Source organism: Portunus trituberculatus, chromosome 23 (assembly GCF_017591435.1).
Source record: "Portunus trituberculatus isolate SZX2019 chromosome 23, ASM1759143v1, whole genome shotgun sequence".
NCBI classification, from domain to species: domain Eukaryota; kingdom Metazoa; phylum Arthropoda; class Malacostraca; order Decapoda; family Portunidae; genus Portunus; species Portunus trituberculatus.
Genome location: NC_059277.1, coordinates 3,718,172 through 3,733,941, shown reverse-complemented (window position 1 = coordinate 3,733,941; position 15,770 = coordinate 3,718,172). Strand labels below are relative to the sequence as shown.

At 41.6% G+C, this 15,770-nt stretch overlaps 1 long non-coding RNA gene and 1 other non-coding gene across 2 annotated transcripts in view; both read left to right on the top strand.

Moving 5' to 3' along the window:
• Positions 1-5,030: 5,030 nt before the first annotated feature.
• LOC123507852 overlaps positions 5,031-15,770 on the top strand; it is a 58,698-nt gene continuing 47,958 nt past the window's right edge. The window contains exon 1 of the long non-coding RNA XR_006675804.1: positions 5,031-5,578. This is a non-coding gene — a long non-coding RNA (uncharacterized LOC123507852). The remainder of the gene's footprint in view (positions 5,579-15,770) is intronic.
• Positions 9,365-9,437, top strand: Trnav-aac. The gene has a single exon. It is a non-coding gene; the product is annotated as a tRNA-Val (tRNA).

The window sequence follows — 15,770 nt, the reverse complement described above, 5'->3', positions numbered from 1 at the left end:
TGTTGGAAGGAATCTCTCGTGTGTGTTACATGAGTTAGAGGAAGAGGTGGTAGTGGAGGGGGGTCTCATAATCTTTACTTTTTTTCTTTTCCCCCTGATAATGACACTGCAGCGATCTGACGTAGAAAATGAGCGTTTTGTCACGGTTTTAGAACGAAAAACTGGTTATGATGCAATTGCTATCATTATTATTGTTATTATTATTATTATTATTATTATTATTATTATTATTATTATTATTATTGTCGTCCTTATGTTTTCTTTTTGTTCATATTTCCTTTTGTTGTTTTAGGCGTTATCTTATCACCACTATCAATGCTGTTTTTTTTTATGATTTCTTTAACAATTCCTTATTACAGAAAACAAAGTGAGCGCAACACTGAAGAAATAAACGTGAACTTCCCCAGAGAAGCCAAGCGGGGAAGAGGTGTCGTGCGTCTCTCTCTCTCTCTCTCTCTCTCTCTCTCTCTCCAAAGACAGGTGTGTTCTGATTTCACAGTCAGAGGAGCGTTCGATTATTTTATAGCAGGTGGAATCGCAGAGCATCGGGTGAAGATGGTACTATAACCAAGACAAGTCCCAGTTACAGCTAGGTATAACGTGTGGCCACAATCATTCTAAGAGGTGAGTTGAGTTGTGGGTCGAGACTGTTGCTGTTGTATTGTCACTCCATGGCATGTTCAATCTTACTCTGGGTCTTCTGTTTTCTCCTCTCTCTCTCTCTCTCTCTCTCTCTCTCTCTCTCTCTCTCTCTCTCTCTCTCTCTCTCTCTCTCTCTTTTCATCTATTCTTTTATCACTTTCACTACTGTTTGAAATATCTTTCACTATTAATCACTCTGAGACATCTTTTCTCATCCTACACCCATCGCCAACCATTGTACTGGCTAGATATTGCGAAATTACTATTTTTTTCTATCCTTTTCTTTTTTGTAAATACCTACTCATAAAAATTCCATACATTCCTTTCATTGTAATGAATTGTCTATTTTGATGGGTGAGTTAACCAATTTTGAATATTGTTTTGTTTTGTTTTTCAAATTTATTTATTCTCGGCAAGTAATTTCCAGTAATGTTGTTTTCGTGTTCGTATGATTGTTTCCACTGCTGTTCTTTTAGGCGGCCGGCTGTTGCCCCGACAACCCTATCATAGCTATTCACATTCTTAGGAGAATGCGTCAGATATAGATGGATACATAAATAGATAGATGAAGAGACAAGTAGAAAAGTGGACGTTGATACTGCAGAGGTATATTATATTTGTTCAATCCTATGATAGCTAGTGAGGCCCAGATACAGTGTTTTTTGTTACAGCAGATTATTTTACAGAGATCATGACTACTTATACATCTGAATTACTCGATCGATTTTTTCTCCTTTTTTTTATGCTGAATGTTGTGTCTTTCGAAATCATGTTCTAAACTTGTAAGAGACTATTCCTTTATATTCGACGAGTTAAAGATTTTTAATTATTTGCTGTTCATGGATGCATGAAAGAAAGTCGGAGTTTTAATTTCCCATTCATAATGACTTTGATTTTAGTTTGTTATACATAAGAGAAAATATAGAAAGAAATAAAATAAATATAAATTAAATACTAAAGTAGGTTCATAATGTTCATTCACCTCATTCGCTGGAGAACTTTGCCGTATAAAAATATAGAACTTAATGTAGAAACTCGTAGGAGTGATTGTTTCGCAGATCACGAGCGAAATGGGAGAACAAAACTTTACTTGATAGTTGACACTTAAAAGGATAAAGTCTGAATATATATATATATATATATATATATATATATATATATATATATATATATATATATATATATATATATATATATATATATATATATATATATATATATATATATATATATATATATATATTGTTAAGTCTTTACGGAAGAACAACGTGTCGGCGAGACAGATTACGTACAGTGCAAAGTTCAGTGCCCTGTTGACCTTAGTAAATCATACAGTGTTTGGATTTATGCTTCCGTTCATCTTTGTGCAGTAAATTTTCTTCTGCCGTGTATTTCGCTACACAAAATTGTATCGCATTCCAGGTGTGCTCTGGTAAATACTGTCTTTGTTATGTCTGGGAATTTACGAAGAGCAATTCATTTATTTCCTTGTTACTATTATTATTATTATTATTATTATTATTATTATTATTATTATTATTATTATTATTATTATTATTATTATTATCATTATTATTGTTATTATTATTATTCTTACCATTATCATTATTATCATTGTTATTGTTATTACTATTATTCTTATCATCATCATCATCATCATCATTTCATCAGACATAGGGTAAAACTTTTTCAAGTCTCACTAATTTACATTTCCCTGTTTGGCGCTGCGCACTCACTGATGATCGCTCCTGTCTGGCTTCGTTCTTAGAGCTTTGTCTCCGTTTCAAGCCTGAGAGAGGAACCTTCAAACCTACAGGTACACTTCTCATCTTTTCCCTTTATACGGAGCAACATACACCCGCTCTCTCTCTCTCTCTCTCTCTCTCTCTCTCTCTCTCTCTCTCTCTCTCTCTCTCTCTCTCTCTCTCTCTCTCTCTTTCTCTTGAAACCATTACCAATCAATTATAATAAAGTACGACACACACACACACACACACACACACACACACACACACAGAGAGAGAGAGAGAGAGAGAGAGAGAGAGCCAAGGACAATAGAATAAGGGAGATATCATACGAGGGACGGGGAGGGAGGAACTAAGCGGAAAAGAAACTAAAGGGAAGAGATGAGACACGTAACGGAGTGTGAGGTGAAGTGAGGGGGAGAAGGTCACGTGGTCAGTGTATGAGAGAGAGAGAGAGAGAGAGAGAGAGAGAGAGAGTACATATTTTTACGCGTTCCTTCATGTTTCTTATCTTTCATTTGTTACTTCAAAATAATAAGGAAATATTGCTTATTACAAACAGCTTTCTAAGAGCCAACATTTATGATAATTTTAGTTTTCCCCTCGTTTTTCGACCGTATAGGTATCAAAAACATCATTGAGGAATTAATGTAGTGTTTAAAAGGTGTTCCGAAGCTTCACAGGGACAATTCATTTGAGCTCATAGCTGAATCGCAGTTGAAGGAACACTGTCGAGACATCTGTTATCTTGATATCTTCGAGCATAACCTGTGGGGAAGTGTCCGGTCTGCCTTGATAAGTAAATGACAAGACAGGATTTCAGAAGGCGAGTTGCGGAACAAGATTCACAGTAGCCTTTGAAATAATTCGCCTCAAATGTTTCGTGATCCGTGGAGCTTTAATATTACGAGTGAGTAATGATGCTAACAACCAGTTACTGAAAATTTGGTGTTATAAATATGATATTAGATATGATAATTTTTGTCATATCATATAATATTAGATATAATAATTTTTGTCATGATTATTAATGTATTTCATTAAAGGATGTGAACGTTTTCGAATGTTAGACTTCATTGTTTTTTCTTTGATTGAGTAGGGTTGAAACAATGGCAGTTGTACACAGAAGAAAAAAATATTGTTCATACAGAGATAATGGACGAGTGTGCAGTGTTAGCGAGGTAGACCAGTCCCGTCTAAGCCGCTTTTTTTTTTTTTTTTTTTTTTCCAGTGTCAATCGTCAGTCCTAATCATATCATGTCATAATTGGGAGCGTGGTGCGTGGGGCATAATCAGCAACTTGGAATGTAACATATGCCAGGTGCAGACACATCACGCGCCAGTGTAGGTTGTTGCTTGGCGCCATCTACAGACTAACGGAGCACACGGACCTTGATGAAGACACAGAGAGAGAGAGAGAGAGAGAGAGAGAGAGAGAGTCCGCGAGGTTCGGTCTCAAGCAGTGCCAACCCGTACGGACCGGCGGCGGGAGCCAAGGTCTGCTGCCACGTGACTTGCCGCCTGGAGGATGCGTCTTCTTTAGGTGGCAGGCGGTGGTCGAGGTCAGTTAAGACAGTGGTTCCTCTCTCTGTAGAGGATACGGGTAGAACACCTACATGGAAGACTGGTGTACGGTGGATGGCGAGAGTCGGGGGGGGAGGAAGGAAGATGGTAGGCTAGCTTGGTGAGAAAGGCAACTTGGCCCCAGTCCTTTTTGCCTAATGACGGTCTGTGGGAGAAACACTTCTATTAATCTTGCATTACGAACAGACTTCACGCGCCCTCTAGGCTTCCGTGGAGGTGAGTAGCGACTGCCATACACGGAATAGTGGTGCCCGAGACGTGTTAGGCGGGTAACTAACCTGGTGAGATGCCCCAAGGTCGCGACAAGGCTTCGTCCTGCAGACACAACCCTGGGAGCTTTGAGCAACCTCCCTAACGTGCTGTGTCGTCAATGCAGCCTTCGAGGGCGCCTGAAGTATGCACTTACTTCTGCCTCGACTAGCGTGGCGACTGTTAATTATTCTAATTGATACCTGATTACCTTCATCTAGTGACTACATTTGGATGAACTAATAGAAACTTGGGAATGCTTCCGTGCATGTCCACGAGGGTAATTGTGTCGCTCACGTAATACACCGCTAACCTGGGAATCCGCTGGAACTCCCACGCCTGCCAACCCTCCGGACCGCCTCAGGCTGAATAAACCCCACTGGAATCGATTGCATTCCCAGGTACCCCAATACTTGCTGGGATGTAAGGTGAAAGACATTTATACTGTTTTATTGTGAATACACATCTCGGCACTAAGTAAGATAAATGTAAATAGATATTATGGAAAGGTGAGTTTGTCAAGGTAATAGGGCTTGGCGCCGTGTACCTGGGTGTTCGGGAGGCTGCGTTTGATTGCGGCCTCGGCTTCATCTCGCTTCCCATCTCGTGCGGGGAGACTAATCACTGATCATGTTAAATACAATATCAGTGGTTTGGTGTATATTTCAGCGGTTTAGAGCGAGGGCGGGAGCAATACTCGGCAAGGTGGAGCGAGTGTGCCGCGGAGGGGCTCGGCGCGCAGGTGTCGGGAGGCGGCGGGGCGGCCGTTCGTCATCACGCAGGAGAGCGCAGTCACCGGCCAGCCGTTGAGCCGTGGAGGTCTGTCAGTCATCTCACGCACATTCCTGCCCAAAAGTTCTCAAACCACCAGTTGAATCGTGGCTCAAAGCAGCTCAAGACATGGCAGGAGCAATGTATCGAAGCCTGGCGGAGGATGGTGTCCGCACAGGACTGGGGGCTCGTGGATGTAGTCACGAGATAGTGTTGACAAACTGTCAGGATGTAACTGATGGGGAAGTGGTGTGGCGGCGCGCCCCTCCGTACATTTCAGTACCGCGACAAGTGCCCTTCCGCCGCTTCTTGCCTATGGCTGCCGACGTGCTTGTGGCTAAGTGTTCCCAACCCTCAGTGTAGGGATGGTGTGCTCTCCTTACAGTGCAACATAATAGTCGCGTCGCGGCCTGAGCTCGGTCCTTGCCGAGGGAAATGCGTGCGATGACGAGCACGTCGGTCCGCGGCACAGCCCTCAGGTCATCTCGCCCGGGAGTGTAACAGTGAGACAGACGCGTGTGCCGGAGTACTGGAGACTGCATCTCCGCGCCACGCCACTCACAGCGCCACCGCCACCTTCACTTGCCGTAAGTAGCAGAAGGGGGGAGGGGCGAGAGGCGGGAGGGCTGATGGCTGGCTGGCTGGCTGGCGGGCCTTCTAGGTTGCTCGCTCCCGCACGTGGCGCCGAGAGCGACGAGTGATTTATGGCCCCGCGTTTGACTAACTGCTCCAGGGAAGTGAAATCAGTCAGCACACATTACAAAACACCGCACTCATCCACTCACACGCGTCACGCTGGAAAATCTTTCCCTAAAGGATGGGTGTTTTTATGTGTTGTAAAATAGTTTCGGTTATGGGGTCGTAGATGTAGTAATGTGGGTCGGCGGATCAGGGACTTCAGGTACCCTTAGTGGTAAGGGTTGTGCTATAATGAGGTGAATGAGTTGTGGTAGGATCTACGTATGGAGGCCTTGGAATGGGAGCAGATTGTGAAGTCTGGAGGTTGTGGAAGCTGTGATTGTCATATCTTGCAAAACTGTGGAGGTTGTGTTAAGGTTGTATGGGCTGTATTAAAGTTGTGAAACCTATATAAGAGTTGTGAAAGCTGTGTTAGAGTTGAGGAGGCGGTATGGTTGTAACAACTTATGTGAAGGCTGCAAAGGCCGTGTTAAGTTGTGAAAGCTGTGTTAGGGTTATGGGGAGGTGTGTTCTGGTTTTGGAGGCTGTATGGAGGCTACATGAAGGTTGTGGAGTTGATGGTGTTGAGACCCAGTGAGGAGGAATCAGAGAAATGGTGAATGTAGAGAGTCCTTATCAAGATATATTTCGTGTACTTTCCTGGACAAGAGTTTTCCTTCAATAATCTCAGTTAATCGTCTCCATGATGTCCGTTCACGTCCGCTCAAGCATTAGTTAATTCTAGGTACTGTTATTATTGGTTTTCTTTGCAATGTAATGTGGAGAGTAAACTTTTTCTTACTAGTTTTGAAGAATTAATGAAGAATCGATTTCATGTTCGATTTAATTCTCTTCGTATTGTGCTTTTATCTATTCATTTGTTTATTTTTCTTTATGGGTGGAATTTCAAATGGATGTTGATAATGTGCACTTGTTTTCATTGCAGTGTAAGTTAGAAATTCTCTCTCTCTCTCTCTCTCTCTCTCTCTCTCTCTCTCTCTCTCTCTCTCTCTCTCTCTCTCTCCAATAGGAAATATAAACAAACCATGGTAACAAAAATTTTCGTTTCTCCTTTCTCCTCCTCCTCCTCCTCCTCCTCCTCAATTTCTTTTAACTTTTCTTCTCCATACGTCCTCTCACCGTCCTCTTCCTCCCTTATTTCCTTCTCTCTCTCTCTCTCTCTCTCTCTCTCTCTCTCTCTCTCTCTCTCTCTCTCGTGGTAATCCTTTTTTTCTTTCTTACCTTTCTTTTCCTTTTCGTGTTTTGTGAAGGGAAGAGTACAAGTTAGTGAGTCAGAGGCCGTCCCGTTTCGTCGTGACCTTCGTGTTGAAACAGCTATCCTCTCTCTCTCTCTCTCTCTCTCTCTCTCTCTCTCTCTCTCTCTCTCTCTCTCTCTCTCTCTCTCTCTGAACCTGCGAATTAGATGCCTGGCTTCCACCACCATCACTACCACCACCACCACCACCACCATGTCTTTCTCGGCTCAGGGCTTAGACAAGGGGAGGACAGAAATGCGCAGGGGAGAGAGTAGCAGGATAGGTGGGCGGGGAAGATTAACAGTGGGCGGGTAGCGAGGTTAGGGAAGAGGCGGGGACAGGGCGGTGAAGGCAGCGAGTGGGCGGGGGAGTTTGGGAGAGGGCGGGGCGCAGCGGCTGGCAACTGCATTATAGCAACTCAAAATACATCGCTCGCGCGCCAAGGGACTGCAAAATGTCCTCAGTGTACCGGGAAAGGTTACGTTTTCGCTTTGGCAACAGTGTAAAGGGAGCTACGTCTGCTTCTGTCTTAATTATATATTATCAAGTGTTTATCAGTTAAGTTTCATTATGAATTTATTCTTGTTACTGTCTATGGTATCGTAATCTCTATTCTTATCAGTTTCCACATGTTTGAATGTTAATATCGCTGAATTTATTGATTAGCCTTCAGTCTTATCTATGCCGCTATATCAGGTGTATTAATTAATTTACCTGAGTACATATTTCCTTGCTGTTACTGTCTTCTTTTTCTCCGCCAATGTATCTAGATTTCACAAGTCTAATTTCCATTACTTCTCATATATCGATTAGTATTTAATTCGCTTGTTATTATGCTGTCTTGTTTCGAGGGCTTAGATTTTCCCTTACCTAAGAATCGACGTTATTTATATCGTTATTATACTGTCATTATTGTTATAAGTTTCTGCTGATGACTAGCAGAGTATCGATCGTATAGCATCTGACCTCACAAACACGATGGGTATGATGGAGGGTCATGGTCATCAACTGCTGGAACACGCGCAGGAAATTTAAGGGGACTTCAGAAAGCCAGCTGACGTACATGGACACAAGGCGGCGGGTCCAGTATATTTAAAGTTTACTATTTGCCATCATCATCATCATCATCATTATCATCATCACCATCATCATCATCATCATCATCATCATCATCATCATCATCCTTAAAACAGTGCTGCAATGAATACCTCAGTGTTTCAACGGCTTGTGCTTCACTGTTCAAGTGTTTGAAGTCGAAGAATCAAGCAAGTGTTAGAACGTCCTTGAATGTATATTGCATACTATCCATGTTATGTTTTTGTTAATTTGTTATCAAAGTAAGATCATATACTCGCTAAATACCTCTAGTCGACGTAAAGGAAAAACAGTATATATATATATATATATATATATATATATATATATATATATATATATATATATATATATATATATATATATATATATATATTCTTTTTTTTTGTTTATGCTATTTGTTTTTACTAGCGACAGGAAAATCATGCACGTTCTTTTTCCTTCTTTTTTTTTTTTTTTTTCATCATCAGATAATTACTAACTAAGAGTTTGTGAGGTGTTTGTTGGAAAGTCACGTTTTCTTACGGAGGAGGAATTTGTAAGAATGTGTGTGTGTGTGTGTGTGTGTGTGTGTGTGTGTGTGTGTGTGTGTGTGTGTGTGTGTGTGTGTACGTACATCATTCCTTTTACTTACATGTTCATGGTCGCGTGCGTCTATGCATGTGCGTGTCAGGGTGTACAGTTTTACCGGTATATTTTTATGTTCAGTGTGTGTGTGTGTGTGTGTGTGTGTGTGTGTGTGTGTGTGTGTGTGTGTGTGTGTGTGTGTGTGTGTAGCAGCATACACATGTGTTCGCGTAAGCATGTGTGTGTGTGTGTGTGTGTGTGTGTATCAGGGAACAACATTTGCATTTGATTAAAGTAAATTGCTACGATAACAGTTATTGAGGTGCGTGGCAGCGCGCGCGCATACACACACACACACACACACACACACACACACACACACACACACACACACACACACACACACACACACACACACATGTAATTCAGGCAACCTTTCAGTACACCTGCCTCATTACTTTTCGTACTCACAGGTGTTCTAGGGGAAAAGTAAAACTTAATATTATTTTTACATTCAGGTTCAGGAGTCTTCCTTCTGTACTGTCTCGTTTCCCCTTCTTTTGCCTACTTTTAAGTGAAAATATTGGGTGAAACTATTTTTACGGGAGATTTTAGCTTAGTAATATTAATGAAGTGTCTCATCTATCTATTAATATCTCTCAAACCTAACCTAATCTAATATAACATAACCTAACCTAACATAACTAAACTCATAAATGTACTTACGTCCTTTTTTTTTTACTGGTATTAATTTTTTAACCAACCACAATCATCCAAGTGCTCATGGTGTAGTGGTTATCACATCTGTCTAACACACAGAAGGTCCCAGGTTCGAGCCCTGGTGAGCACAATTTATGTATTTTTCAATTTATTTTTCGTCCAGTCAGTTTGATCTGTATAGGAGTGGGAGAGTGGAGAGGAACATTCCGTTGTGTATATCTGCCTCCCTCTACTTATAGTTGTGTCGTGTAGTGTGGTTAACCCCTTCAGTACTGGGACGCATTTTTACTATGAATTTCGGGTATGATTAGATGATTTTATTTACATTAGAAAGAGTCTATGGACATCAGAAGATTAATGGCCAGAGTCTTCACTATTTCAACCCCCACACAAGTTTCTGAAGCTGTATAAAATCACCATATCGTAAGCAAAATAAGTATGAAAGCGAGTCATGGTACCAAAGAGGTTAAGCAGGAAGGATATAAAGTATTCCTGGTATATATATAGTTATTTTTCGTAGTTCGCTCATGTTGGTGGATGGGGAGAAACCTTCTACTATGTTATCTTCTCTTGTAATGCTGTGTTATGTACTGTAATCAAGCGGCCGTGGATGGAAGGATTTAAGGTTTTCTGGTCTGTTTTTGTGGTGTCTCGTCGTCTCTCTCATGGCACCCGTTTTGTTCTTGTTATTTTAGAAGCTAATCTCATTTTAAATCCCCATTGAGTAATTATTCTTTTTCTTGCACTACTCTGTATTATCAGTTTTCGTATCTAATTCCGCTTTCTGCGCCACAGATCTCTTGTGTGCGTGACTTGTGTTCTCGGCTTATTCGGTGCATAATGATAAAAAAGTCGCCAAAGCTTTGTTTATTTGTAGCGTGCTGATACAGTAAATTAAAGATATGCATTAATCAAACATATCCTTTATTTATTCTGATACCTTGGTATAACATTTTATTATTAAGGTGGTGAAAAAATAGTCTTTCATAATCGTTTGAAGTCAGTGCTACTCTGTCTGTCTGTGGTTAATGAATTATCTATATCTTGCTTGCTGGCTGGCTGGCTTGGTCTCTCTCTCTCTCTCTCTCTCTCTCTCTCTCTCTCTCTCTCTCTCTCTCTCTCTCTCTCTCTCTTTCTAGTTGTAGTTTTTAACGTTTTTGTCTGTCTACAACATTCTTACTCTCCCAAACAGAATAGTATTACCATCGCTAATGCAATCTTACAAGTACTACATGGCTCTAATTTTCTCTCAACCTCACTGTTAAAATCTCTTAGATCCTGAATCTTGCACTGATTAATTTTTTAAAAGTACATTCCCTCTTCTCCCTGTGACTGCTTCATTCTTACAAGCTCCTTTTCTATGTACTTCACTTTTACAAATCGCTCTTTGTAGCTGATTTATTTTTACAAGGCCATTTATGTGATTGTTGCATTCTTCTTAAGGCTGATTTTAACCCCCTTCAGTACCATGACGCGTTTTCATATTCATTCTGGTTACTATTTGGTGATATAATACAGAAACATATGTTGGGATTAGAATAGTAAAGACTCTGGCTATTATTCTTCTGATCTCCGTAAGCTCTACCTAATGCAAATGAAATTATCTAATCATACCCAAAAATCAAGGTAAAAATGTGTCCCAGTGATGAAGGGGTTGATTTTTACAAGTCTTACAGTGCCATCCTCTCCACGCTGCTTCTTTCTTACTCGTGCCCTTCTCTCTATCGCGGTTTCATTCTCAAAGTCCCTCTCTGTAGAAGTGGCTGCTTCATTCTTACAAGTAGTCCCTCCTGTCTATCGTTGTTTCACTTGCTGCCAAAGCGACTTATTTACACTTCACCAAGCTTCGCGCATCAGCACCTGCACGCGTCATGGCCCCTCGCGTCCCCGGCTCAGCATGCGGGGCCGCGGCGAGTGACAGGGTCGGTTTACCGGCAAATGTTTTAAGCTTCGGTGACGTGGAGCGAGTTCTGACGTCACGCCTGCCTTGCTGTTCGGCCTGGTCACGTGAGAGAGAGAGAGAGAGAGAGAGAGAGAGAGAGAGAGAGAGAGAGAGAGAGAGAATCGTTGAAATGTATGTGTGTTTCTAAATTTGATGATACAAAAAATGCAGATCCAGAGAGAGAGAGAGAGAGAGAGAGAGAGAGAGAGAGACGTAGATGCATACAATCGTTGAAATGTGAGTATTTCTATATTTAATGATACAAAAATGGAGATCCGGAGAGAGAGAGAGAGAGAGAGAGAGAGAGAGAGAGAGAGAGAGAGAGAGAGACTAAACAAAGACAAAAATAGACAAAAACATAAGCAAAGATAGACAAAGACAGACCAACAAAACAAGCAGAACAGACAAGCAGACATAATACAGCCACATAGATAGGTATTCGTCGATAGAGACAAGGACAGACACAGACACAAACACCCCACACAAACACAAAGACAGTCTGACAATGCTAATCCCAAGTCACCGCCACGACTATCAATGGACTTTTCCTTCAGCAGACTCCCCGAACACTCACCTTGCCAATCAATACCGGATGTTGCTAAACTGGGCTTTTCATCGGTCAATTATGTGCAAGTAGGCCATGCTCACCCGCGCCACCTGAGGCCACCCAGCTGACGTCATGCAGGGAGGTGCAGTGTGCGGAAGGGGGAGAGCAGGTGTGGAGGGAGGGAAGGTGTAAGGGTGGGGAAGGTGAGAATGGGGAATGTTTACCTGTATGAACCTGGTAGTGCGGAGCTATATGACGCTTGATGTTACTGGGTTAGTTCATGGCGTGTTGAGTTGATGGGTTGATTATACTGTGTTGACGTGGCTAGTTTGATGCTGCTGAGTTGGTGGTGTTGGGTTGGCTTTGATTTACTGGTGATGCTTGGTCCATTTCCTTCTACATAGGATCGCGGACTGTTTCACTCTACTGGCAGCGGAATTAATGAGCATGTTTATGTATTTAGCATTTTTCTCGTGCCATTCATCACTCATATCAAGCTCGTATCAAATTACTCCAGTGAAACTTTTTCTCAACAAGTCTGTATTATCTGGGGCCCATATCACACAAAGACTGAATTAATACACCCCGAAATATCACATCTGTTAGTTTTATCAGTCCTCCACGAGTCATCAATGTGTGACTTGTAGTTCTTCTCGGCTTCTGTCATTGGCTTGTAACTGAATATGCATATCAGCGTTTCCATTAGGCACAAACTTGGGAAGCCAGACAGAAATGCTGTATTTAGCTTTCATTTCGCTATACTTTTACGTCTAAAGCAGTCTGGCTAAGAACTACAGAATACTGAGACAAAAAGATATTTTGCTTGTGGAGAAACAAGTCCACCTTCAATAGACAAGACACACACACACACACACACACACACACACACACACACACACACACACACACACACACACACACACACACACACACACACACACACACACACACACACAAGCGACGATATCAATGAGCGGAAGACAGGCACAGGATTTACGTTACGGAAATTTTTGGCGGTAAAACTGTAAATATATACCTACACAAGCTACTCTAATAAGCGAATGGATATTACAATCTGATCTCTTGCCTTCCTGCCGTTGCATAAAAAAAAAAAAAAATCACAAGAAAATGTCACTTCTCCGTTTATTGAAGTGTAAGGAAGGGACTGAGCGTCATACTTTGCAATTTAAACATTCACTACTGGTCCCACAATCTCTTAAGTTCACAGTCACGTCTCGGGAAGAGTGGGCGGTTCAAACTGGAAGTGAATGATAAGCAAGATTTGAATAGTATTACAGTAACAATTCTTACTCATGACGGCACGTGATGATACTACACACCTTCGTGCTTCCAACAGTCCTGCAAATGTTGTAAAGAACGGGTTTTGCGTAATGCCACAGTATTTTTTTTTATGGAATAGGGGAAGCTGATCAAGGGCAAAAAAGAAAAGAAAAAGGAAAGAAAAGAAAAGGCCCTCTTGATTGCTAGTTCCCTGAAAGATTAAGAGATATGTATTGACGATAGCACCTGATCTAATAGTATACTACCATATATACTACTACATCTTTCCAATTGCCATACAATATTGGACCATATTCTGAAATACCTCGACTTCTTTCAATAAAACTGGGTGTGAATAGTGTCACTGATTTTTAATGATTTTGTTTTACTCTTCTAGTGATAAATTAACGTTTTTATACATTGTTAACAGGTAAAACACTCAAGAGACCCGATTTATCATCTCTGTGGTCTTATAAAGTAGTCTTGATGAGAGAGCAAAGCGCTTCTGAACATAGGTATAAAAGAATAGCTTTTTCGACCATCAAAAGCGAATTGTTCAGTTTAAGCCGGGAGCCTCAACTCGTCTCCTCCCAAGCGAGCCCTCAGCGGGAGTCCACATTGTTCATCTCAGTTCGGTGGCTCAAGATGTCAACATAAATATCACGGCGAGGCTCTAAAAGTTTATGTTCGTGCCTTTGTGAACAACTTGCCTGTTCCTGCGCCTCTGTTGGGAAGTTTCTTTTATTGTTCATCCATCTTTCCACCCATCTATCTATCTTTCTTTTATTTTATCCGTTGATTTTTATACTTATTTGTATTTGACCTGGTGAGTGAAGGAGGTGAGAGGATTCAAGGATTAGAACAGAAGTTAGGATGGAGCATATGCAAGGATGATGCAGGGAGAAGAGAGAGGGGGGGAAAATGGCAAGGGAGAAAATGGGAAAGGTAAAGGGTAAGAGAGAGAGAGAGAGAGAGAGAGAGAGAGAGAGAGAGAGAGAGAGAGAGAGAGAGAGAGAGAAGTAAGTGATCATCCTCATTCGGTGATTCGTCTACGATTGAAGAGAAAACAACCATAGCGATATAAATGCGGGAAATTGCTGCCCTTGAAACTCTCCATTAGTGTTGAATTCCAGAGAGAGAGAGAGAGAGAGAGAGAGAGAGAGAGAGAGAGAGAGAAGCCACACAAACGCGGGTGATGTAATTACTCATTTCCCCGTTTTTTTCTTTTTTCTTTTTTCATTTTCCCCCTTTTTGTCTGTCTGTCTGTCTGTTTGTCTGTCTGTCTGTCTGTCTGTTTTCTTTTTTCAGAGGTAGTTAATGCACATTTCCTTTTCCTTCCATGTTTCCTCCTTCCTTTCCCATGATTCCTCTCCTTCTTTCTTCCTTCCTCCCTTTCTTGCTCTTCTTCCTCCTCCTCCTCCTTCTCCTTCTCATTCTCTTTCTTCTCCTTCTCCTCCTCGTCCTCCTCGTCCTCGTCCTCCTCGTCCTCGTCCTCCTCGTCCTCGTCCTCCTCGTCCTCGTCCTCGTCCTTGTCCTTGTCCTCGTCCTCCTCCTCCTCCTTCCTCGTCCTCCTCCTCCTCCTCCTCCTCATAATATAGTAATGAGAAAACACCAACGTCAACCTTGTAAAGTAAAAAAAATAAATAAATAACCTCTTAAAAAAAAAGACGAAAACGAAAAAAAAATATATATGTTTGAGACGATTTAGATGAAAATGATCCAAAATTTTTTCATCAAGTAATATATGCGTATGATGTAATTTCCTTACTTGCCATAATTTTCATCCTCCCTGTGACACGCCTCGGATTTAATAAGGCAGCAGTAGCGGAGGCGGCATTTACGAGGAATCTGCTGGCTTCTTGGCACGCTGCTTTGACTGACGACCGGACGGAGGAAGGAGGAGGAGGAGGAGGAGGAGGAGGAGGAGGAGGAGGAGGAGGAGGAGGTGGTGGTGGTTTTCAATTCGATGCTAGCTGGTGGTGATTTGTCGGTGGAAGAGGTAGCTTTCTCTAGTTACGGTAGCGGGCAGTGTATGGTTTTGTTGATTTCTTTCATTCTTTCGTTTTTGGGTGTTATAGGTGAAGGACTGAGTTTCGTAATGTTTAGCTGTGTTAGACTTACCTCCTTAATGTGTGTGTGTGTGTGTGTGTGTGTGTGTGTGTGAGAGAGAGAGAGAGAGAGAGAGAGAGAGAGAGTGTGTGTGTGTGTGTGTGTGTGTGTGTGTGTGTGTGTGTGTGTGTGTGTGTGTGTGTGTGTTTGGACGTGTTTGGACGTCCGCTGTTACATAAAAAAAGAAACATAACTAAATTGTACTCACTAAGATTCTTCCATGAAAAATCCACTGAAAATGATAATATTTTTCGTGATAATCTCCCTTATCCTGATAGAAGCTAACCTACTTTATTATAGGAGTTAATTATTTTTTTACCTGGAGGAGCTTCTGGTATATGAGCACGGTGCGTCCGCAGAGGTATTTACCGGCGAGGTTTGTTGTGTTCCGGAACCGCTGTACCTTGTGTGTCTATTTCCTTAACCCCTTCAGTACTGGGACACATTTCTACCTTGAGTTTTGGGTGCGATTAGACGATTTTATTGACACTAGGAAGGGTCTATGAAGGTCAGAAGATTAATGGCCAGAGTCTTCACTATTTAATCATCACATAATTTTCTGAAGCTGTGTAAAATCACCAAAT